At 47.0% G+C, this 25041-nt stretch overlaps 1 protein-coding gene and 1 long non-coding RNA gene across 3 annotated transcripts in view; one reads left to right on the forward strand and one right to left on the reverse strand.

Moving 5' to 3' along the window:
- Positions 1–11576: 11576 nt before the first annotated feature.
- AKAP11 (A-kinase anchoring protein 11) overlaps positions 11577–25041 on the reverse strand; it is a 246602-nt gene continuing 233137 nt past the window's right edge. For both annotated transcript variants that reach the window (XR_010214542.1, XR_010214538.1), the window contains one exon: positions 11577–12062. The gene's annotated coding sequence lies outside the window, so the exon portion shown is untranslated. The remainder of the gene's footprint in view (positions 12063–25041) is intronic.
- On the forward strand, positions 11700–13421 carry LOC135016473 (uncharacterized). Its single transcript, XR_010214565.1, has 3 exons — positions 11700–11777; positions 11853–12065; positions 12639–13421. It is a non-coding gene; the product is annotated as an uncharacterized LOC135016473 (long non-coding RNA).

Consider the following 25041-nt stretch of genomic DNA (forward strand, 5'->3'; position numbering starts at 1 on the left):
TGCCTGAGTAACAATGGCGCACAGCTGCAGTGCTGTGCGCTACCTTGTTGAAGACTGATGTCTTCTGCCGCCGATTTTTCCGGACCTCTTCTCGCTTCTGGCTCTGTAAGGGGGCCAGCGGCGCGGCTCTGGGACCGAGCTCCGAGGCTGGGCCTGTGTTCGGTCCCTCTGGAGCTAATGGTGTCCAGTAGCCTAAGAAGCCCAATCCACTCTGCACGCAGGTGAGTTCGCTTCTTCTCCCCTTAGTCCCTCGATGCAGTGAGCCTGTTGCCAGCAGGTCTCACTGAAAATAAAAAACCTAAAACTAAACTTTCACTAAGAAGCTCAGGAGAGCCCCTAGTGTGCACCCTTCTCGGCCGGGCACAAAAATCTAACTGAGGCTTGGAGGAGGGTCATAGGGGGAGGAGCCAGTGCACACCAGGTAGTCCTAAAGCTTTACTTTTGTGCCCAGTCTCCTGCGGAGCCGCTATTCCCCATGGTCCTTACGGAGTTCCCAGCATCCACTAGGACGTCAGAGAAAACTACAATAGATGGTTTCATTAGTGGGTACAACCATAGAAACCTATGGGGATGCTTTCTTGCAGCATTCCAGAACTAAGCCCTGGTAGCTTATGCCTATGGGCTACTTACCACAACAGGCACTGGGAAAGGGTTCGGTAGGATTCCTCCTGGGCACTTCTTCTCTCACGCTGCACATGCGCAGTAGCGCAGAGGCCCCCGGAAACTGAAAGTAGAGTGATAATGATGTCCATCCAGAGTTGATGACAGGACAAGAAAAAAAAAAAATGAGGTTACCAAAACATCTACTGCAATATCAAAGAAGCTGCCAAAATTTCTGTCAGGAATTGGTAACTCTCTACCTGTGACAACGTTCTACTTATTTGTCATGTGTGTGGACTGTGGGTTAAGTTTCTAAAACAGGAGCTATTTCTCACCCAAAAAAGTCCATGCCTTTATAAAATCTGGAAAAAAATAAAGTAAAACAAATACATTCCATCAACCTTTATGGTCTAATGAGAACATAGTTTCATGTTTTGGTCCTAATGCTGAAAGATATATTTGGTGCAAAGAAAACACAGCTCATCACACAAAGAATACCATCATTTCTGCAAAACAATGTGGCAGGATCAACATCATTTGGTACTGTAACTCTCTAGTGGGGACAGTGGTCTTGGAAGGGATAGAGGGTATGATGAATATCTTCAAACATAAAAAAACAAAACAACTTATGGCCTCTGGCACAAATCTAAAGATGAATTCTACCTCTCCAACAAGCAGTGCCGGATTAAGCCTTGTGGAAGGGAGGTATAAATCAGAATGTGCATACCTCTCAACATGACCCACTCCAGGAGGGACAATATGCTCTCTACCAGGATTTCCCTCTTATTATATGATTGGTGTCACTTGTGTTGAACTTTTTAAGGTACAGTATTTCAACACAGGTGATTGCAATTATAAATTAAGAGGGAATTCCAGGTAGAGAGCATTTTGTCCCTCTTGGAATGGGTCATGTTGGGAGGTAAGGATTGTGTATATTAAATTTAAACCAATGGTGTATATTCAATTTAAATTATTAGTTTAATAATGCCTGGGTACTGTTTATAGCTCCACCTACAGTTATAAAGAAACAACTATTTTATAAAGTTTTATTGTAGTGGAACAAAGACAACTTTTAACAAACTTAAAAACATAATCTATCATTTATCTTGCAAAAATGCAATAGCAGCCGCCTCTGTACTACTTACAGGATGTCATTATATTGCCGGTAGTCAGGGTCCAAGTGGTCAGGATACAGACAGGGGAATCCTGACAATGCCGCCAGCCGCAATACCGGCAAACAGGGGCTATTCCCACTCATGGGTGTCCAATAGGACCTGTGGTGAGCGCATCCCCCTGCCAGCATTCTGACGGCCAGGATCCCGGCCGCCGGTCAACTATCCCCAACCCCTACTTACACACTGGATACTGGGAGGACTCTGTGTCTCTCTTTCTCTAGACCCACATGTTATTTATTATTTACAGTTTCTTACATAGAAGAGAGCACAAATTGATACAGCACACTCAGAGTTAACATGCATCCATTAGCCCACGTGACTAAAATAAAGACAAAGAATTCACCCTTTTTAGTCTTGAATCAATTTGTAGTTATTCATCCCAACTTGATATACTCCAACATTCAATAGGTTATGTCTGAAAGAAAGCAAGTGTTTCTCTTGCCCCACAGATTCAAATAGTATTGATGGGTTAGAGCAGTGATTTTCAACCTTTTTTTAGGCACGGCACACCGAATAATATTTTAAAATTCCCAGGGCACACCATCAGTTCCCCACAGAAAAAAAACAAAAAACACACATTGGCCCTCACAGTAAAGAAAAATCCACACATACATTGGCCTACACAGTTGCTCCCCACATAAATCATGTTGCTCACACATAAATCAATCACATTTCTCCCCACATAAATCGTATTGCTCCCCACATTAATTATTCACATTGTTCCCCCCATAAATCCATATAAATCCTTATTCTCCCCACATAAATCTTATTGTTCCCCACAGGAGAAATAAAATAACAAATATTAGCCCCTACCGGTCAGCTGTCCTCCTCCCTGTCCCTCGGTTGCGGGCGTTCATAGTGGAGTGCTGCAAATACTGAGCAGGGGGCGGTTGGGCAGGTGTGGATGTGGGTTGGCAAGGAAAGCTGTGTATGCAGGCGGGAACTGGAAGATGTGTAAGCAGGCAAGTGGGCTGGCTGGGTGGTAGACGCGGCAGCAGTGACCTATGATATCACACCGCCGCGTCTTCAAGTCATAGGTCACGGCCGGAGCATGACTGATCCTCTAAAAAGAGCCCGGGCCAACAGTTCACTCTGAAGGTGCAGGACACTGCTCTGGCTCCGCGGCACACCTTGCAACTGGTCGCGGCACACTAGTGTGCCACGGCACACTGGTTGAAAAAGCCTGGGTTAGAGAGACACAATATTGAAAAAAATATAGTGTAGTAGTCCGTTTGGAATCTGGCAATTAGGATATAAAGTTGCACTTACAAGATATGGAGAATAATAAACGTGGGTGAAATCATTCCATTAAGGCAAGCAGCTTCCAATTGGTGAAATTCCTCACATTTCCTCTATACAACCAAGATAAACCTATGAGGATATAAACCTCTTTTCCCTGAACACTCCTCAGTGTAAAAGGGTTGAAGACGTATGGAAAGAGATAGTGCAGTAGTTCTTAAAAACATAACAAGTTTTAATACATTACTGCACTTACAAAAAATAGGATTTTAATTACCTACTGGTAAATCCTTTTCTCATAGTCCGTAGAGGATGCTGGGGTCCACAATAGTACCATGGGGTATAGACGGGTCCACTAGGAGCCACTGGCACTTTAAGAGTTTAATAGTGTGGGCTGGTAGGAGGGGCATAGAGGGAGGCTCTATGCCCCTCCTACCAGACCCAGTCTAGAAACTGTGCCTGAGGAGACAGACAACTTCGAGAGAATTTTACAGATATTGGCGAGATTCACACCAGCTCACACAAACAAGGCAAACCAAGCTAACTAGCTTGAAAACTCAGCAAAAGCTGAATAACATTACTGAACTGAGTAACAACGCAGTACATAACTAAGAACAAAGCAGCAATGAACCAAGTAACCACTGTAGGATAACGAAGCGCTGGGCGGGTGCCCAGCATCCTCTACAGACTACGAGAAAAGGATTTAACGGTAGGTAATTAAAATCCTATTTTCTCTTACGTCCTAGAGGATGCTGGGGTCCACATTAGTACCATGGGGATGTACCAAATCTTCAAGTACGGGAGTGAGAGCGCGGAGGCTCCTGCAGAACTGATTGACCAAACTTTAGGTCCTCAGAGGCCAAAGTATCAAACTTGTAGAACTTAGCAAACGTGTTCAACCAGGACCAAGTAGCCGCTCGGCAAAGTTGTAAAGCCGAGACCCCCCCCCCCGGGCAGCTGCCCAGGAAGAACCCACCTTACGAGTAGAGTGGGCCTTAACAGATTTTGGACACAGCAATCCTGCCGTCAAATATGCATGCTGAATAGTGAACCTGATCCAGCGAGAAATCGTCTGCTTAGAAGCAGGACACCCAATTTTCTTGGGATCATAAAGGACAGACAGAGAATCCGATTTCCTATGACGAGCAGTCCTCTTCACATAGATCTTCAAAGCCCTCACAACATCCAAGGACTTTGATGTAATCGAAGAGTCTGTAGCTACTGGCACCACAATAGGTTGGTTGATATGAAAAGCCGACACAACCTTTGGAAGGAACTACTGACACGTCCTGAGCTCAGCTCTAACGTCATGGAAGATTAAGTAGGGGCTTTTACAAGACAAAGCCCCCAATTCCGACACACGTCGAGCAGAAACTAAGGCCAACAATGTGACAGCCTTCCACGTGAGAAACTTGACCTCAGCCTCCTGTAAAGGATCAAACCAATCTGATTGCAGGAAATGCAACACAACGTTAAGATCCCAGGGTGCCGTCAGCGCCACAAAAGGGAGGCTGGATGTGCAGAACCCCTTTCAAAAAAGTCTGGACCTCAGGGAGGACAGCCAATTGTTTCTGGAAGAAAATGGATAAAGCCGAAATCTGGACCTTTATGGATCCCAAACGCAGGCTCATATCCACACCTACTTGTAGGAAGAGGAGAAACCGTCAAAGTTGAAACTCCACCGTAGGAAACTTCATGGACTCACACCAAGACACATTTTTTCCAAATGCGATGATAATTATAGACGTTACTCCTTTCCTAGCCTGTATCAGGGTAGGAATAACCTTGCTCGAAATACCCTTCCGGGCGAAGATCTAGCGTTCAACCTCCATGCCGTCAAACGTAGCCACGGTAAGCCTTCATAAGCAAACGGCCCCTGTTGCAGAAGATCCTCGCGAAGAGGAAGAGGCCTCAGATCTTCCAGCAGTAAGTCCAGAATATCCGCGTACCAAGCTCTACTTGGCCAGTCCGGAGCAATGAGTATTGCCTGAACCCTTGTTCTCTTCATGAGTTTTAAAATTCTTGGAATGAGAGGAAGTGGAGGGAACACATACACTGACTTGAACACCCACGGTGTTACCAGGGCATCCACCTCCACTGCTTGTGGGTCTCTCAACCTGGAACAGTACCTCCGAAGTTTCTTGTTGAGACGTGAGGCCATCATGTCTATTTGAGGAACGCCCCAAAGACTGGTCACCTCTGTGAACACCTCCGGATGGAGGCCCCATTCTCCTGGATGGAGATCGTGCCTGCTGTAGAAGTCTGCTTCCCAGTTGTCCACTCCTGGAAGGAAGATTGCTGACAGCGCCACTGCATGCTTTTCTGCCCAGAGGAGGATTCTTGTTACCTCTGACATAGCAGCTCTGCTCTTCGTTCATCCCTGTCGGTTTGTGTTGTCCGACTGTACTTGAATGGCCTGATTTTGCCGCTTGGAGAAGACGTTTTATATGGCTTTCAGTTCCAGAATGTTTATTGGAAGAATGGATTCCAGACTTGACCACCTTCCTTGGAAGGTTTCCCCTTGAGTGACTGCGCCCCAACCCCTGAGACTTGCATCCATGTTTAGAAGGATCCAGTTCTGAACCCCGAACCTGCAGCCCTCCAGAAGGTGAGGCATTTGCAGCCACCAGAGGAGTGAAATCCTTGCTTTCGTCGACAGACGTATCCTCTGGTGCATGTGTAGGTGAGATCCCGACCACTAGTCTAGGAGATCCAGTTGGAACAACAGAGCATGAAATCTTCCGTACTGTAGAGCCTCGTAGGAGGCAACCATCTTCCCTAGAAGGAGAATGCACTGATGAACCGATACCCGGGAAGGCTTCAAGACATCCCGGACCATTGATTGTATCACCAATGCTTTCTCCATTGGTAGAAACACCCGCTGCACTTCCGTGTCGAGGATCATCCCCAGGAAAGACCATCTCATTGTCAGCTCCAAATGTGACTTTGGAAGGTTCAGGAGCCAACCATGTTCTCTGAGCAGATGAGTCATGAGAGCAATGGACTGCCACAACTTCTCCCTGGATGATGCCTTTATCAGCAGATTGTCCAGATATGTAATTATATTCACTACCTGTCTGCAAGGGGGAACCATCAACTCTGCCATCACCTTGGTGAACACCCTCAGTGCCGTGGAGAGACCGAATGGCAGTGCCTGGAACCGATAGTGACTGTCAGTGCAAATCTGAGATAAGCCTGATGCGGCGGCCAAATCGGAATGTAGAGGTATGCATCCTTGATATCTAGGGATACCAGAAACTCTCCCTCCTCCATTTTGAATTTGAACTCCCTCAGATAAGGGTTTAACGATTTCAAGTTCAAAATCAGTCTGACCGAACCATCCGGTTTCGGTACCACGAAAAAGGTTTGAATAGTAACCCATGTGTTGCATATGAGGTGGAACTGGAACAGTGACCTCTGACTTTTCCAATTTTTGGATGGCTTCCTGTAGGATAGCCCTTTCTGTCAGTAAAGCTGGCAAGCCTGATTTGAAGAATCGGTGAGGCGGGAGTTCTTGAAACTCCAGTCTGTACCCCCGGGACACAATCTCCTGTATCCAGGGATCCAGGCAGGACGACACCAGTCGGTTCTCCAGGCTATGCGGTCCACCGTCATGCTGAGGATTTTGAAGAACCAGAAGCAGGCTTCTGGTCCTGGGAATCTGCAGGTGCAGGCTTCTTGGATTTTGCCCGACCCCTCTAAAGAAGGTGGTAGGAGGCTTGGCCTTTTTTATCTTTGCGGTCCGAAAGGACTGCGATGTTGATGAAGAAAAGGGTTTCTTCACAGTAGGAGCAGCTGAGAGAAGAAAGGTCGACTTACCCGCGGTTGCCATGGAAATCCATGAATCCAACGCTTCCCCAAATAGAGCCTGACCTGTTAAGGGTAGGTTCTCCACACTTCTCCTGGATTCCGCATTTGACGACCATTGGCATAGGCAGAGTCCCCTGCGTGCTGAGACAGCCATGGAAGATATCCTTACATTCAGAGTACCCAGGTCCTTCATGGGCTCCACCATGAAACCCGCAGAATCCTGTATGTTACATAAAAACAATTCAATGTCACTTCTGTCCATCGTATCTAAGTCCTCTAGTAATGTGCCTGACAACTTTACTATGGCTTTAGAAATCCATGCACAGGCAATAGTGGGCCTTAACGCCACTACTGAAGCAGTGTATATGGATTTGAGCGTAGTGTCAATCTTACAATCAGCCAGTTCTTTTAACACGGTAGATCCAGGGACAGGTAAAACCACCTTTTTAGACAGTCTGGAGACAGATGCGTCAGCTATGGGTGGGTTTTCCCATTTTTTCCTATCCTCCTCAGGGAAGGGAAAAGCAACCAGAACCCTCTTTGGGATCTGGAATTTTTTCTGAGTGGTTTCCCTGGACTTTTCATATAAAGTGTTTAATTCTTTAGACACAGGGAAGATTAGCGAGGCTTTCTTATTGTCTGTGAAGTAAGCCTCCTCAACCTGCTCAGGTGGTGTGTCAGTAATGTTTAACACATCCCTAATGGCCTCAATCATGAGCTGCGCCCCCTTTGCAGGGGATGCCGCCCCCTCAGCACATCCCCATCACCATCTGCCATGTCAGAGTCGGTATCCGTGTCGGCTTGCATAATCTGGGCAAGTGCACGTTTCTTTGGGTATATGCTTTTGAAGTAAAGGGTTTCAGTCTCAGTATGGGCTACCCTAGTAGAAATCTTGAGATAACATGCCCTTAATGGAAGCCAGCCACTGTGGCTCAGATTCAGAAGTCTGAGACATGATATTACATTCCTGGGTACATGGAATGGATTCCTCTGGAGAAGATACCTCCTCTGCAGCATAAGACACAGAGTCCCTGGACATGGTTATGTGATAATTTGCATGCACGCACAAACACACACACACACACACACACACACAGGAAAATGTCAGACACAGTTTCCACCAAGTACCTTCAGAAAGAGAGAGTTTGGATCCAGCACACACAGCGCCCCAGAGACAGTTATATAAGAACTGCCTGGCGCTGACTGTGTACCCTTAATAGACTCTCCCCCCCCCCCCCTTCTACAACTCCCTGGTACCACACAGCGTCCCTGGAAGTGGATCTGCAGGGAGAAAATGGCGCTGTTGAGTCCGCTCTAAGGAGAAGCTCCGCCCCCAAACATGGAGCGTCTTCCCGCACTATTTGAAATTTTATACTGGCCTGAGGTATTATGCTAGCAGCGTTTACCGAAGTTTCATATAGCCAGAGTGACCAGTGTAAGGGTATTTGCGCTGGCCCAGGGCGTCCCTCATAGCGCCGCACCTGCTGTACCGCTGAGCCTTCCGGAGCACAGTATCAGTACTGCGCTCCCACCCTGTTGCCGCCATTCTCACTGGCTCCCCGCCTGTCGGGTCACCGGTGACACACTCACCATCGGAATCTTCTGGCTCTGTTAGGGGGTGGCTGCATGCTGCGGGAGTGAGCGGTCACCACGGACGGCTAACGATCATCATCCTCAGGAGCTCAGTGTCCTGTCAGCGCAGATAGTGGCCATTAACCTCTCAGGGTTGGACACAACTCCCCCCTAAGTCCCACGAAGCAGGGAGGCTGTTGCCAGCAGCCTCCCTGTGCCTAAATTACTCTTAGAAAAAACTAAAACTAAAGAAGTTCTAGGAGCTCCCCTAGCTGTGACCGGCTGCTCCGGGCACATTTTTTAAACTGGGTCTGGTAGGAGGGGCATAGAGGGAGGAGCCAGCCCACACTATTAAACTCTTAAAAGTGCCAGTGGCTCCTATTGGACTCGTCTATACCCCATGGTACTAATGTGGACTCCAGCATCCTCTAGGATGTAAGAGAAAATAAAGAAAAAGCAGCATGGTAAAATACTCCATTAGAGGCAAATAGCAACAAGGCTTCCATCACCTTCCCAGATGGAACAAAGTGAAGGGGGGGTGAGGTCCGGAAATTCAGACATCTGACAGGATCCCTTGTAGCCTGCTTGCCATCTGGAGTCAGCACGATAAGTCGTCCAGCTTATGTTGTCTTTGAGTGGTTGTGGATATCCTCTCATGCACAGAGTGTAGCTGCACTTATAGGGTTATGCACTTATTGTGCATATTTTAAAATTTCCTATATATAGGGGTCATAGGCGTGCGCAGCACATTTTATTAGGGGGTGCACCGTCGGAGGGGTATGTCTAGCACCGCCTTTTGGGCATGTCTAGCACCATCTATTGACAGTCATCGCAATATAAAATATCCACCTTTGTACCAGTCCTAATAAAGCAGATACATTGTCAGATGTTGTGGTGTGCACCAAACAAACACCCCTGATGGCACTCACTGCAATTACACTGCTCCTCCTCAGCCTGGTCTGGCTGCCCCTCTCTTTCCCCTGCAAGCTGCAGCAGCTTACTTACAAGTCAGTCACTCACTGACACTGACAGTCGCAGACTAGTACTGCTGCTGCTGGAAAAACGAGTGACGTGTCAATGCTGCTGCCGACTGTCTGCCAGTATTGAATTTGTCTTCCTAAGAGGAACGCTGGCTGCATGCTGCTCCTCATCAGTGGCTGTCGTTGGCATAGCACAGAAGGAGAGAGGTTAGCATGTGGTGGGTGGGCGTGCGAGCAGCATGACGTAATCACATCACATCGCTCTGTTTTTATACATGGAGGTGGAGCTGGGAGTTTGAAAGGCGGTGGCAAATTGGCAATACCACCCTTGATTAACCCAGGCGTCCATTTAGTAATGCAGTCCTGACAGGGTGCACCGCAGAGGGGACAGTAATCAGCCTGCTCGGCTGCATCAGGCATGTGAGATCGGGGTGCTGGACATTAGGGGGTGCCTGTGCGCACCAGGCACCCCCCCTGCGCACACCTATGATAGGGGTATATTTACTAAGATTCGTAATGTTCAGAATTTGTTTGAAGTTGAAACGCGACTGACATCGGTAGTGTGAATTTGCAACTTTTAGTTTTTTTTACGACTCATTTACTAAGCGTTCGTAATTTATGTTTTCGTATTTTCCGGTGTCGATGTCATTCGTATTTTTTTATATGTGTTCGCGGCCGACTCTTGTTTTCCCGGCCGAATTTTGTGTGTTTTTTACGAATTCGTATCTTTAAATTCCACGGCAGTGTTTTTGACCCTTCCCGGCCGGGTTATTTTCTTACTTTCGTTTTCGTCACTCGTCCGTGATTGGTTGTGTTTGTCATGGAGGAGTGTCTGTGCTCAGTTTAAAAACGCCCCCAACCAGCCGCACCTCGTGGGTTTAGCTAGTGGAGAGGTGAGAGGAAGTTGGTGTTTTGGAGTTGGTGATTTGTTGGTCGGTTTTGGTGGTTTCTTGCGATTGTTGAGTGCTGTATTGTGTGTGTAAGTAGTCTTGTGGTAATTGTTGTGTGGTCTCTTAAAAGTTTGTGTCATTTTTAGTGTTTGTGCATTTTACTTTCAGTCTATTGTCATGTGTGTGTGTGTGTGTGTGTGTGTGTGTGTGTGTGTGTGTGTGTGTGGTTGGTGTGCAGTGGTAGTGGAGGAGTGTGTTGTGTTTTTTTTTTATTAGTGTTATTTGTTGTTTGTCATTATTATGTCCCAGTCAGAGGTGAGTGAGAGGGAGGAGGTGAGTGAGGTGGAGGAGGTGAGTGAGGGGGAGGAGGTTAGTGAGGTGGAGGAGGGTGAGGTTGCTGCTGTGGCCTCGAGTGATAGTGACAGTGATGGTGGTGTTGCTCCGCAGCCACGCACCACTACCAAGACGGGCAGAAATGTTAAATTTAGCTTTGCGGAAAATATGGCTTTGGTGCATGAGTTGATGAGCCATCATCGCCAGCTGTTTGGGCGTGATGCGGGCAAGGTGCCTTCGCGCAGGAAAACTGTTCTGTGGGGGAAGGTAGTAGCGGCAGTAAACAGTGAGGGTGTGGTGAAGAGGACCGAGGACACGTGTCTGAAGAGATTCTACGACATCAAGCGCCGTGTCAAGGCCAAGATGGCAAAGGAGGCTAAGTCAGCCAGGCAAACAGGGGGTGGCCATCCCTTTATAGCGACTTATCGGGAGTGGGAGGAACCTGTGCGGACCCTTATTCCGCATGAAGTTGTTGGTGCGACTAATGTGCGGGATTCGGATCGTCCTAGGCCTGATGGTGAGTGTATTTTTAATAATCTGTTATATCTGCATATGTGTTTATGTCTAATTAGTATTTTTAAAATGATATTGTATTGTTAATATATTTTTATGTTCTAAATTGATTATCTTTTTCTGTGTGTTTTTATTATATTTTGTGTTTGTTTAGTGAGGTGTTAGGTAGTATTGATTTTTTTTTGTGAATTTTGTTTAATGTCTGCTGTTTTTCACTTGTCTTTGTGGCCAATATGTTAGTGTAGGTGGCTAAGTATTGTATGTTTTTTTTAAATGTCATAATTTTTTTTTTCGTTTTTTTTTTATTGTTTTCATTTAAAAATACTCATAAATGTAATAATGTAAAATATATGTTAATACATGTGTGTATATTCAGCTGTTGGCCCTGGAAAATTAGACTACTTGGCTATGTTTGTCTTTGGAAATGGAACCACATTAGTCTCTTTACAAAAAATGAACCAAACCATTGTTTCAACATTTATTGTTAGAAACTGTACCCATAATGTTAAACATATGTCCACATCACTAAATGTTGCTGCTTACAAAAGTACACACTGTAATGAAAGGTCATAAACACCAATGTATCATTTTTATAGTACGAAAGCAAGCCTCCACTTCCAGAACACAAGCAACACTGTCAAGAGCTGTGGATGCTGGCGATACAGGTAACGCAAAAACGACACCTGTTAATGTGTCCACCACAAAAAAAAAAAAAGTCTAATGTTTGCAATAATCCATAGGAACTTCAACATCGCATCACAGTCCACAAAGACGTCCTTCACAGGGGTCTGGCAGCCACACGAGCAGGCCTAGCAAGAGACGTCATCCTGACGACGCACCAACACAAGCATTAAGCACACCCCCACGTCGTATTTCTACTGTGTTGCCTCAGCCACCAGAACACATTTTGGAGAGTACTCAATCACAGGGTCCACATTCCCCTCAGCTGTCTGGTGAGTAAACACAAAACACAAATTACACATCAGCCAAAAAATGTAATAATCATAGTACTAATCCACAGCAGCAAGCACATGGCTTGCAAATTGTTTAAATTCTAAAACCATTTTTTTTTTTAAAATAAAAAATAAAGTGTTCTCTTGCGCCTTACAGTAGTTTTTCTTTTTTTACATTTTTAAAATAGTAAAATATTGAGCTTCAGGTAGTTTCACACCCTTTCACAATGGTGATAGAATTCATATTGTCATTTACTGTTTTATATTTTAATGGTTGTACGATATGGCGGGTGACAAATCACTTTTTTTCATGGTGTAAACTTTATACCTCTGTCTGTTTGTTTCGTAAGTGTGTTATTTGTCAAACATGTGTCCACTTTTGTTTTGAAGTCATTTTTGACAACATAAAAACCATCACAATTTGACTTTTTGATTGTGTATACGAGTCTAGGTGAACATCCTAATTTGCTAAAGAAAAATGTTTGACAAACAAGTCTAGAAAGTTAAACTAAATATCAAAACCAACATAATTTAAAAAAACACTCAAATGTTGTCTCCTTAAACCCCATACAGAACCAGACATCATGCCCCCGGAAGCCCAGCAGGAATCTGAACAGGAAACATACACCATCCAACTGCAAGCAATAGATGTTCACCAACCAAGCACGCTTTAGGAAAGTACCCCGCCACCTCAAATGTCACCACACCCACAATTGAGCCAAACAACCCCACCCCACCAACCTGAGCCATCCTTTTGGTCAACATGGAACCAACAACAGGAACAGAATATTGATTGCCTACGCACACACACCCAATACCTAGCCTGTCTGCCCCATCATCTACCGAGACTGTGTAGAAACACAAGCAGGCTCAATGTCCAGCTATGCAGAGTCGCAAACAGTATGGAGCAGATGAGAGCAGATAACAGCCAACTTATTGTTACCTTTCAGCGCATAATGGATGAGCAACACCGACATCAACAGGCCCTCATTCAGTTAATTCAAAGTAATCAAATTATATCAGAAACCATGTCTCGCATCATAGACAACAACACAACAGCCACAACACAACTTACCGCAACCCTGGCAAACCTCAGCCAAAATATTAATTTGTTGGCACAACACCAACAAGGTTCCAGCTCAGGAACCAACACACCTACACAGACCCCAATTTCATCACCAGTTCGAAGATCCAGCCGAATCCGCTCCACTGCCCAAACCAAACCCACGTCAGCCACCAAAGAACAGCCTAAGAAATAGTCCACCCTGCAGCTGGATACACATTGTTGACAAAACTAGGTCTACACAATAGCAGTTATTTGTAATGAAAACACATGTTGTACAGTAATAAATGTGAAAAGTGATTGATGTGCAATGTGTTATGTGTAAAAAACTGTCAGTGTAAGAGTAAATTTCTTAGAGTTAACACTCACATGTGTTGGGAATATTCTAGCATCATTACTAACATGAACGTTTACCACATCACAGCCATAATTATGTGTCCAAAATTTTGTAAGGTTGGTGTTAGTCAATGTATGCATGGCTAATTGGCACACAATACTAAATGTCCATTATGTTGTGCTAATGAGGTAACATTTGAAACACAGCTTTAGAAGAAAGTCGACACACAACAAACACAAACAATAGGCTAAACAATAATGGTTGTTAGTGCATACTAAATTATTATGTAGTATTGTGGCAAACTACCTTTGAATGTGTTTAAAAAACTTTGAACATTATAAAGACATAATTTTACTTCCCAAAATCGCTATACAATTAGCTAAGTAACTGATACCCAACAGTTAGACATATACACATATCAAGCAAATAAACAACACTCAGCTGACTAGCTCAAGAGGGAGCAAGAGCCACATTACTACTGAAAAAACAATTGGTGTGCCTTAATTGTTCATACAAAGCACACAGGCAAATTTACTTACCAGTAAAATGTGCCAAAATCAGGTCTTGCCTTACCTGCCTCCCTATATCTGTACTCACAGTGTCGCCAGATGTTTCTAACTCCTCTGCTTGCTGACTGTTTTCTTCATCAACATCATCATGTGGCAGATGTTGCTGCAAACACATGTTATGAAGAAAACAGCAGCAGAACACAATCCTAGTCACCTTTAAGGGACTATACAACAAAAGCCCGGCAGACTTATCCAGACACCGAAACCTTGATTTCAGTACACCAAAACATCGTTCTATCACATTCCGCGTAGACTTATGTGCATGATTGTAATTGTGTTCAGCAGGGGAATCAGGGGCGGACAATGGAGTCAGAAGCCAAGAGTAGCAGCCATAACCCCCATCACCTGAAAAAATAATATTTTACTCACCGATAAATCTATTTCTCGTAGTCCGCTTTGGATGCTGGGAACTCCGAAAGGACCATGGGGAATAGCGGCTCCGCAGGAGACTGGGCACAACTAAAGAAAGCTTTTAGGTCACCTGGTGTGCACTGGCTCCTCCCACTATGACCCTCCTCCAAGCCTCAGTTAGGACACTGTGCCCGGACGAGCTGACATAATAAGGAAGGATTTTGAATCCCGGGTAAGACTCTTACCAGCCACACCAATCACACCGTATAACTTGTGATACTATACCCAGTTTAACAGTATGAAAACAACTGAGCCTCTCAACAGATGGCTCAACAATAACCCTTTAGTTAACAATAACTATGTACAAGTATTGCAGACAATCCGCACTTGGGATGGGCGCCCAGCATCCACTACGGACTACGAGAAATAGATTTACCGGTGAGTAAAATCTTATTTTCTCTGACGTCCTAGTGGATGCTGGGAACTCCGAAAGGACCATGGGGATTATACCAAAGCTCCCAAACGGGCGGGAGAGTGCGGATGACTCTGCAGCACCGAATGAGAGAACTCAAGGTCCTCCTCAGCCAGGGTATCAAATTTGTAGAATTTTGCAAACGTGTTTGCCCCTGACCAAGTAGCAGCTCGGCAAAGTTGTAAAGCCGAGACCACTCGGGCAGCCGCCCAAGATGAGCCCACCTTCCTTGTGGAATGGGCTTTTACTGATTTAGGATGCGGCAGTCCAGCCGCAGAATACGCCAGCTGAATTGTGCTACAAATCCAGCGAGCAATAGTCTGCTTAGAAGCAGGAGCACCCAGTTTGTTGGGTGCATACAGGATAAATAGCGAGTCAGTTTTCCCGACTCTAGCCGTCCTGGAAACATAAATTTTCAAGGCCCTGACTACGTCCAGTAACTTGGAATCCTCCAAGTCCCTAGTAGCCGCAGGCACCACAATAGGTTGGTTCAAGTGAAAAGCTGATACCACCTTAGGGAGAAACTGGGGACGAGTCCTCAATTCCGCCCTATCCATATGGAAAATCAGATAAGGGCTTTTTCATGACAAAGCTGCCAATTCTGACACACGCCTGGCTGAAGCCAAGGCCAATAACATGACCACTTTCCACGTGAGATATTTTAGATCCACGGTTTTAAGTGGCTCAAACCAATGTGATTTTAAGAAACTCAACACCACGTTGAGATCCCAAGGTGCCACTGGAGGCACAAACGGGGGCTGAATATGCAGCACTCCTTTCACAAACGTCTGAACTTCAGGTAGTGAAGCTAGTTCTTTCTGGAAGAAAATCGACAGAGCCGAGATCTGTACCTTAATGGAGCCTAATTTCAGGCCCATAGTCACTCCTGCTTGTAGGAAATGCAGAAATCGACCTAGTTGAAATTCCTCTGTTGGGGCCTTTTTGGCCTCACACCAAGCAACATATTTCCGCAATATGCGGTGATAATGCTTTGCAGTTACATCTTTCCTGGCTTTAATTAGCGTAGGAATGACTTCCTCCGGAATGCCCTTTTCCTTCAGGATCCGGCGTTCAACCGCCATGCCGTCAAACGCAGCCGCGGTAAGTCTTGGAACAGACAGGGCCCCTGCTGCAGCAGGTCCTGTCTGAGCGGCAGAGGCCATGGGTCCTCTGAGATCATCTCTTGAAGTTCTGGGTACCACGCTCGTCTTGGCCAATCCGGAACCACGAGTATTGTTCTTACTCCTCGTTTTCTTATTATTCTCAGTACCCTTGGTATGAGAGGCAGAGGAGGGAACACAAACTGACTGGTACACCCACGGTGTCACTAGAGCGCGGAATGAACACTGCTGACAGTGCTAGTACGTGATTTTCCGCCCATCGGAGAATCCTTGTGGCTTCTGCCATTGCCATCCTGCTTCTTGTGCCGCCCTGTCGATTTACATGGGCGACTGCCGTGATGTTGTCTGACTGGATCAGTACCGGCTGGTGTAGAAGCAGGGATTTTGCCTGACTTAGGGCATTGTAAATAGCCCTTAGTTCCAGAATATTTATGTGTAGGGAAGTCTCCTGACTCGACCATAGTCCTTGGAAGTTTCTTCCCTGTGTGACTGCCCCCCAGCCTCGAAGGCTGGCATCCGTGGTCACCAGGACCCAGTCCTGTATGCCGAATCTGCGGCCCTCTAGAAGATGAGCACTCTGCAGCCACCACAGCAGAGACACCCTGGTTCTTGGAGACAGGGTTATTAGGCGATGCATCTGCAGATACGATCCGGACCATTGGTCCAACAGGTCCCACTGAAAGATTCTGGCATGGAACCTGCCGAAAGGAATTGCTTCGTAAGAAGCCACCATCTTTCCCAGGACCCGCGTGCAGTGATGCACAGATACCTGTTTTGGTTTCAGGAGGTCTCTGACTAGAGATGACAGCTCCTTGGCTTTCTCCTTCGGGAGAAACACTTTTTTCTGGACTGTATCCAGAATCATACCCAGGAACAGTAGACGTGTCGTCGGAACAGATGTGATTTTGGAATATTCAGAATCCAACCGTGCTGGTGTAGCACCTCCTGAGATAGTGCTACTCCCACCAACAACTGCTCCTTGGACCTCGCCTTTAATAGGAGATCGTCCAAGTACGGGATAATTAAAACTCCCTTTCTTCGAAGGAGTATCATCATTTCCGCCATTACCTTGGTAAACACCCTCGGTGCCGTGGAGAGTCCAAACGGCAGCGTCTGGAATTGGTAATGGCAATCCTGTACCACAAATCTGAGGTACTCCTGGTGAGGATAGTAAATGGGGACATGCAGGTAAGCATCCTTGATGTCCAGGGATACCATGTAATCCCCCTCGTCCAGGCTTGCAATAACCGCCCTGAGCGATTCCATCTTGAACTTGAATTTTTTTATGTATGTGTTCAAGGATTTCCAATTTAAAATGGGTCTCACCGAACCGTCCGGTTTCGGTACCACAAACAGTGTGGAATAGTAACCCCGTCCTTGATGAAGTAGGGGCACCTTGATTATCACCTGCTGGGAATACAGCTTGTGAATTGCCGCTAGCACAGCCTCCCTGTCTGAAGGAGTAATCGGCAAGGCAGATTTTAGGAACCGGTGGGGTGGAGACGCCTCGAATTCCAGTTTGTACCCTTGAGATACTATTTGCAGGATCCAGGGATCCACCTGTGAGCGAGCCCACTGATCGCTGAAATTTTTGAGGCGGCCCCCCACCGTACCTGGCTCCGCCTGTGGAGCCCCACCGTCATGCGGCGGACTCGGAAGAAGCGGGGGAGGACTTTTGCTCCTGGGAACCTGCTGGTTGTTGCAGCCTTTTTCCCCTACCTCTGCCTCTGGACAGAAAGGACCCGCCTTTTCCACGCCTGTTTTCCTGAGTCCGAAAGGACTGTACCTGATAAAACGGCACCTTTTTAGGCTGTGAGGGAACATGGGGTAAAAATGCTGACTTCCCAGCAGTTGCTGTGGAAACTAGGTCCGAGAGACCATCCCCAAATAACTCCTCACCCTTATAAGGCAAAACTTTAATGTGCCTTTTTGAATCTGCATCCCCTGTCCACTGGCGAGTCCATAAGCCTCTCCTAGCAGAAATGGACAATGCACTTATTTTAGATGCCAGCCGGCAGATCTCCCTCTGTGCATCTCACATGTATAAGACTGAGTCTTTTATATGCTCTATGGTTAGCAGAATAGTGTCCCTGTCTAGGGTGTCAATATTTTCTGACAGGGAATCTGACCACGCAGCGGCAGCACTGCACATCCATGCTGACGCAATAGCTGGTCTAAGTATAATGCCTGAGTGTGTATATACAGACTTCAGGATCGCCTCCTGCTTTCTATCAGCAGGTTCCTTGAGGGCGGCCGTATCCGGAGACGGTAGTGCCACCTTTTTAGACAAACATGTGAGCGCTTTATCCACCCTAGGGGGTGTCTCCTAACGTGACCTATCCTCTGGCGGGAAAGGGAACGCCATTAGTAACTTCTTAGAGATTACCAATCTTTTATCAGGGAAAGCCCACGCTTCTTCACACACTTCATTTAATTCTTCTGATGGGGGAAAAACTACAGGTAGTTTTTTCTCCCCAAACATAATACCCTTTTCTCTGACGTCCTAGTGGATGCTGGGACTCCGTAAGGACCATGGGGGAACAGCGGCTCCACAGGAGACAGGGCACAATAATAAAAGCTTAAGGATCAGGTGGTGTGCACTGGCTCCTCCCCCTATGACCCTCCTCCAAGCCTCAGTTAGATTTTTGTGCCCGGCCGAGAAGGGTGCAATCTAGGTGGCTCTCCTGAGCTGCTTAGAATAAAAGTTTAGTTTAGGTTTTTTATTTTCAGTGAGTCCTGCTGGCAACAGGCTCACTGCATCGTGGGACTAAGGGGAGAAGAAGCGAACTCACCTGCGTGCAGAGTGGATTGGGCTTCTTAGGCTACTGGACATTAGCTCCAGAGGGACGATCACAGGTACAGCCTGGATGGGTCACCGGAGCCGCGCCGCCGTCCCCCTTACAGAGCCAGAAAAGACGAAGAGGTCCGGTGAAATCGGCGGCAGAAGACATCCTGTCTTCAGACTAAGGTAGCGCACAGCACCGCAGCTGTGCGCCATTGCTCTCAGCACACTTCACACTCCGGTCACTGAGGGTGCAGGGCGCTGGGGGGGAGCGCCCTGAGACGCAATATAACAGAATATACCTTAGGTGGCAAAAAGAATACATCACATATAGCTCCTGGGCTATATGGATGTATTTTAACCCCTGCCATTTTTACACAAAAAAGCGGGAGATAAGGACGTCGTGAAGGGGCGGAGCCTATCTCCTCAGCACACAAGCGCCATTTTCCCTCACAGCTCCGCTGGAAGGACGGCTCCCTGACTCTCCCCTGCAGTCCTGCTTCAGAATCAGGGTAAAAAAGAGAAGGGGGGGCACTTTTGGCAGCAAATAACGATATAAACAGCAGCTATAAGGGAGTAACACTTATATAAGGTTATCCCTGTATATATATATAGCGCTGGGTGTGTGCTGGCAGACTCTCCCTCTGTCTCTCCAAAGGGCTAAGTGGGGTCCTGTCCTCTATCAGAGCATTCCCGGTGTGTGTGCTGTGTGTCGGTACGCGTGTGTCGACATGTATGAGGAGGAAAATGATGTGGAGGCGGAGCAGTTGCCTGTGTTAGTGATGTCACCCCCTAGGGAGTCGACACCTGACTGGATGATTGTATTTAAACAATTAAGTGATAATGTCAGCACTTTGCAAAAAACTGTTGACGACATGAGACAGCCGGCAAATCAATTAGTGCCTGTCCAGGCGTCTCAGACACCGTCAGGGGCCCTAAAACGCCCGTTACCTCAGTGGGTCGACACAGACCCAGACACAGATACTGAGTCTAGTGTCGACGGTGACGAGACAAACGTAATGTCCAGTAGGGCCACACGTTACATGATCACGGCAATGAAGGAGGCATTGAACATTTCTGACACTACAAGTACCACAAAAAAGGGTATTATGTGGGGTGTGAAAAAACTACCAATAGTTTTTCCTGAGTCAGATGAATTAAATGAGGTGTGTGATAAAGCGTGGGTTTCCCCCGATAAAAAACTGCTAATTTCTAATAAATTATTAGCACTATATCCTTTCCCGCCAGAGGTTAGGGCGCGTTGGGAAACACCCCCTAGGGTAGATAAGGCGCTCACACGTTTATCTAAACAAGTAGCGTTACCGTCTCCTGATACGGCCACCCTCAAAGAACCAGCTGATAGAAGGCTGAAAAATATCCTAAAAAGTATATACACACATACTGGTGTTATACTGCGACCAGCAATCGCCTCAACCTGGATGTGCAGTGCTGGAGTCGCATGGTCGGATTCCCTGACTGAGAATATTGATACACTGGATAGGGACAATATTTTGTTAACTATAGAACATTTAAAGGATGCATTGCTATATATGCGTGATGCACAGAGGGATATTTGCACCCTGGCATCAAGAGTAAGTGCTATGTCCATCTCTGCCAGAAGAGCATTATGGACGCGACAGTGGTCAGGGGATGCGGATTCCAAACGGCACATGGAAGTATTGCCGTATAAAGGGGAGGAGTTATTTGGGGCTGGTCTATCGGACCTGGTGGCCACGGCAACGGCTGGAAAATCCACCTTTTTACCCCAGGTCACTTCACATCAGCAGAAAAAGACACCGTCTTTTCAAACTCAGTCCTTTCGTTCCCATAAGTACAAGCGAGCAAAAGGCCACTCTTTTCTGCCCCGGGGCAGAGGAAGAGGAAAAAGACTGCACCATGCAGCCGCTTCCCAGGAGCAGAAGCCCTCCCCTGCTTCTGCCAAGTCTTCAGCATTATGCTGGGGCTTTACAAGCAGACTCAGACATGGTGGGGGCCCGTCTCAAGAATTTCAACGCGCAGTGGGCTCACTCGCAAGTGGATCCCTGGATTCTACAGGTAGTATCGCAGGGGTACAAACTGGAATTCGAGGCGTTTCCCCCTCGTCGGTTCCTGAAGTCTGCTTTACCAAAGTCTCCCTCCGACAGGGAGGCAGTTTTGGAAGCCATTCACAAGCTGTATTCCCAGCAGGTGATAATCAAGGTACCCCTCCTACAACAGGGAAAGGGGTATTATTCCACGCTGTTTGTGGTACCGAAGCCGGACGGCTCGGTGAGACCAATTTTAAATCTGAAATCCTTGAACACTTACATAAAAAGGTTCAAATTCAAGATGGAGTCACTCAGAGCAGTGATAGCGAACCTGGAAGAAGGGGACTATATGGTGTCTCTGGACATCAAAGATGCTTATCTCCACGTCCCAATATACCCTTCTCACCAAGGGTACCTCAGGTTTGTAGTACAAAACTGTCATTATCAGTTTCAGACGCTGCCGTTTGGATTGTCCACGGCACCTCGGGTCTTTACCAAGGTAATGGCCGAAATGATGATTCTTCTACGAAGAAAAGGCATCTTAATTATCCCTTACTTGGACGATCTCCTGATAAGGGCAAGGTCCAGGGAACAGTTAGAAGTCGGAGTGGCACTATCTCAGGTAGTGTTACGTCAGCACGGGTGGATTCTAAATATTCCAAAATCGCAGCTGATTCCAACGACACGTCTACTGTTCCTAGGAATGATTCTGGACACAGTCCAGAAGAAGGTGTTTCTCCCGGAGGAGAAGGCCAGGGAGTTATCCGAGCTAGTCAGGAACCTCCTAAAACCGGGCCAGGTCTCAGTGCATCAGTGCACGAGGGTCCTGGGAAAAATGGTGGCTTCTTACGAAGCGATTCCATTCGGAAGATTCCATGCAAGAACGTTTCAGTGGGATCTACTGGACAAATGGTCCGGATCGCATCTTCAGATGCATCAGCGGATAACCCTGTCGCCAAGGACAAGGGTGTCTCTCCTGTGGTGGCTGCAGAGTGCTCATCTACTAGAGGGCCGCAGATTTGGCATTCAGGATTGGATCCTGGTAACCACGGATGCCAGCCTGAGAGGCTGGGGAGCAGTCACACAGGGAAGGAATTTCCAGGGCTTGTGGTCAAGCATGGAAACATCTCTTCATATAAACATTCTGGAACTAAGGGCCATTTACAATGCCCTAAGTCAAGCAAAACCTCTGCTTCAGGGTCAGGCGGTGTTGATCCAATCGGACAACATCACGTCAGTCGCCCACGTAAACAGACAGGGCGGCACGAGAAGCAGGAGGGCAATGGCAGAAGCTGCAAGGATTCTTCGCTGGGCGGAAAATCATGTGATAGCACTGTCAGCAGTGTTCATTCCGGGAGTGGACAACTGGGAAGCAGACTTCCTCAGCAGACACGACCTTCACCCGGGAGAGTGGGGACTTCACCCAGAAGTCTTCCACCTGATTGTAAACCGTTGGAAAAAACCAAAGGTGGACATGATGGCGTCACGTCTAAACAAAAAACTGGACAGATATTGCGCCAGGTCAAGGGACCCTCAGGCAATAGCGGTGGACGCTCTGGTAACGCCGTGGGTGTACCAGTCAGTGTATGTGTTCCCTCCTCTGCCTCTCATACCAAAAGTACTGAGAATCATAAGAAGGAGAGGAGTAAGAACTATACTCGTGGTTCCGGATTGGCCAAGAAGGACTTGGTACCCGGAACTTCAAGAGATGCTCACGGACGAACCGTGGCCTCTACCTCTAAGAAAGGACCTGCTACTGCAGGGGCCTTGTCTGTTCCAAGACTTACCGCGGCTGCGTTTGACGGCATGGCGGTTGAACGCCGGATCCTGAAGGAAAAAGGCATTCCAGAAGAAGTCATCCCTACTCTGGTCAAAGCCAGGAAGGACGTAACCGCAAAACATTATCACCGCATTTGGCGTAAATATGTTGCGTGGTGTGAGGCCAAGAAGGCCCCTACAGAGGAATTTCAACTGGGTCGTTTCCTTCATTTCCTGCAAACAGGACTGTCTATGGGCCTAAAATTAGGATCCATTAAAGTTCAAATTTCGGCCCTGTCGATTTTCTTCCAGAAAGAACTGGCTTCAGTACCTGAAGTTCAGACATTTGTAAAAGGGGTGCTGCACATACAGCCTCCTTTTGTGCCTCCAGTGGCACCTTGGGATCTCAATGTTGTGTTGAGTTTTCTAAAGTCACATTGGTTTGAACCACTTTCCACTGTGGACTTAAAATATCTCACATGGAAGGTGTCGATGCTGTTAGCCTTGGCTTCAGCCAGGCGTGTGTCAGAATTGGCGGCTTTATCATATAAAAGCCCTTACTTAATTTTTCATTCTGACAGGGCGGAATTGAGGACTCGTCCTCAATTTCTACCTAAGGTGGTTTCTGCATTTCACATGAACCAACCTATTGTGGTACCTGCGGCTACTAGGGACTTAGAGGACTCTAAGTTGCTTGACGTTGTCAGGGCCTTGAAAATATATATTTCCAGGACGGCTGGAGTCAGAAAATCTGACTCGCTGTTTATCCTGTATGCACCCAACAAGCTGGGTGCTCCTGCTTCTAAGCAGACTATTGCTCGTTGGATTTGTAGTACAATTCAGCTTGCACATTCTGTGGCAGGATTGCCACAGCCAAAATCAGTAAAAGCCCATTCCACAAGGAAGGTGGGCTCATCTTGGGCGGCTGCCCGAGGGGTCTCGGCTTTACAACTTTGCCGAGCAGCTACTTGGTCAGGGGCAAACACGTTTGCTAAATTCTACAAATTTGATACCCTGGCTGAGGAGGACCTGGAGTTCTCTCATTCGGTGCTGCAGAGTCATCCGCACTCTCCCGCCCGTTTGGGAGCTTTGGTATAATCCCCATGGTCCTTACGGAGTCCCAGCATCCACTAGGACGTCAGAGAAAATAAGATTTTACTTACCGATAAATCTATTTCTCGTAGTCCGTAGTGGATGCTGGGCGCCCATCCCTAGTGCGGATTGTCTGCAATACTTGTATATAGTTATTGTTACAAAAATTCGGGTTATTATTGTTGTGAGCCATCTTTTCAGAGGCTCCTTTGCGTTTATCATACTGTTAACTGGGTTCAGATCACGAGTTGTACGGTGTGATTGGTGTGGCTGGTATGAGTCTTACCCGGGATTCAATATCCTTCCTTATTATGTACGCTCGTCCGGGCACAGTATCCTAACTGAGGCTTGGAGGAGGGTCATAGGGGGAGGAGCCAGTGCACACCACCTGATCCTTAAGCTTTTATTATTGTGCCCTGTCTCCTGCGGAGCCGCTGTTCCCCCATGGTCCTTACGGAGTCCCAGCATCCACTACGGACTACGAGAAATAGATTTATCGGTAAGTAAAATCTTATTTTTAGTGGTACCTGGGTTTATATCAGAAATTTGTAACACCTCTTTCATTGCTTCAATCATGCAACGAATGGCCTTAGTGGACATTAGACTAGACTCATCGTCGTCGACACTGGTGTCAGTATCCGTGTCGACATCCGCGTCCGCCATCTGAGGTAGCGGGCATTTTAGAGCCCCCGATGGCCTTTGAGACGCCTGGACAGGCACGAGCTGAGAAGCCGGCTGTCCCGCATTTGGCATGTCGTCAAATTTTTTGTGTAAGGAGTCGACACGTGCACGCAATTCCTTCCATAAGTCCATCCACTCAGGTGTCTGCCCCGCAGGGGGTGACATCCCTTCTATAGGCATCTGCTCCGCCTCCACATCATTATCCTAATCAAACATGTCGACACAGCCGTACCGACACACCGCACACACACAGGGAATGCTCTTACAGAGGACAGGACCCACAAAAGCCCTTTGGGGAGACAGAGTGAGAGTATGCCAGCACACACCAGAGCGCTATATAATGCAGGGACTAACTGAGTTATGTCCCCTATAGCTGCTGTTATATATACTGCGCCTAAATTTAGTGCCCCCCCTCTCTTTTTTTACCCTTTTCTGTAGTGTAGACTGCAGGGGAGAGCCAGGGAGCTTCCTTCCAGCGGATCTGTGAAGGAGAAATGGCGCCAGTGTGCTGAAGGAAATAGCTCCGCCCCTTTTTCGCTGACTTTTCTCCCGCTTTTTTATGGATTCTGGCAGAGGTAATTATCACATATATAGCCTCTGGGGCTATATATTGTGGTATTTTTGCCAGCCAAGGTGTTTTTATTGCTGCTCAGGGCGCCCCCCCCTAGCGCCCTGCACCCTCAGTGACCGGAGTGTGAAGTGTGTATGAGGAGCAATGGCGCA

The sequence above is a fragment of the Pseudophryne corroboree genome, chromosome 2 (genome assembly GCF_028390025.1).
Source record: "Pseudophryne corroboree isolate aPseCor3 chromosome 2, aPseCor3.hap2, whole genome shotgun sequence".
In the NCBI taxonomy this organism is placed as follows: Eukaryota; Metazoa; Chordata; class Amphibia; order Anura; family Myobatrachidae; genus Pseudophryne; species Pseudophryne corroboree.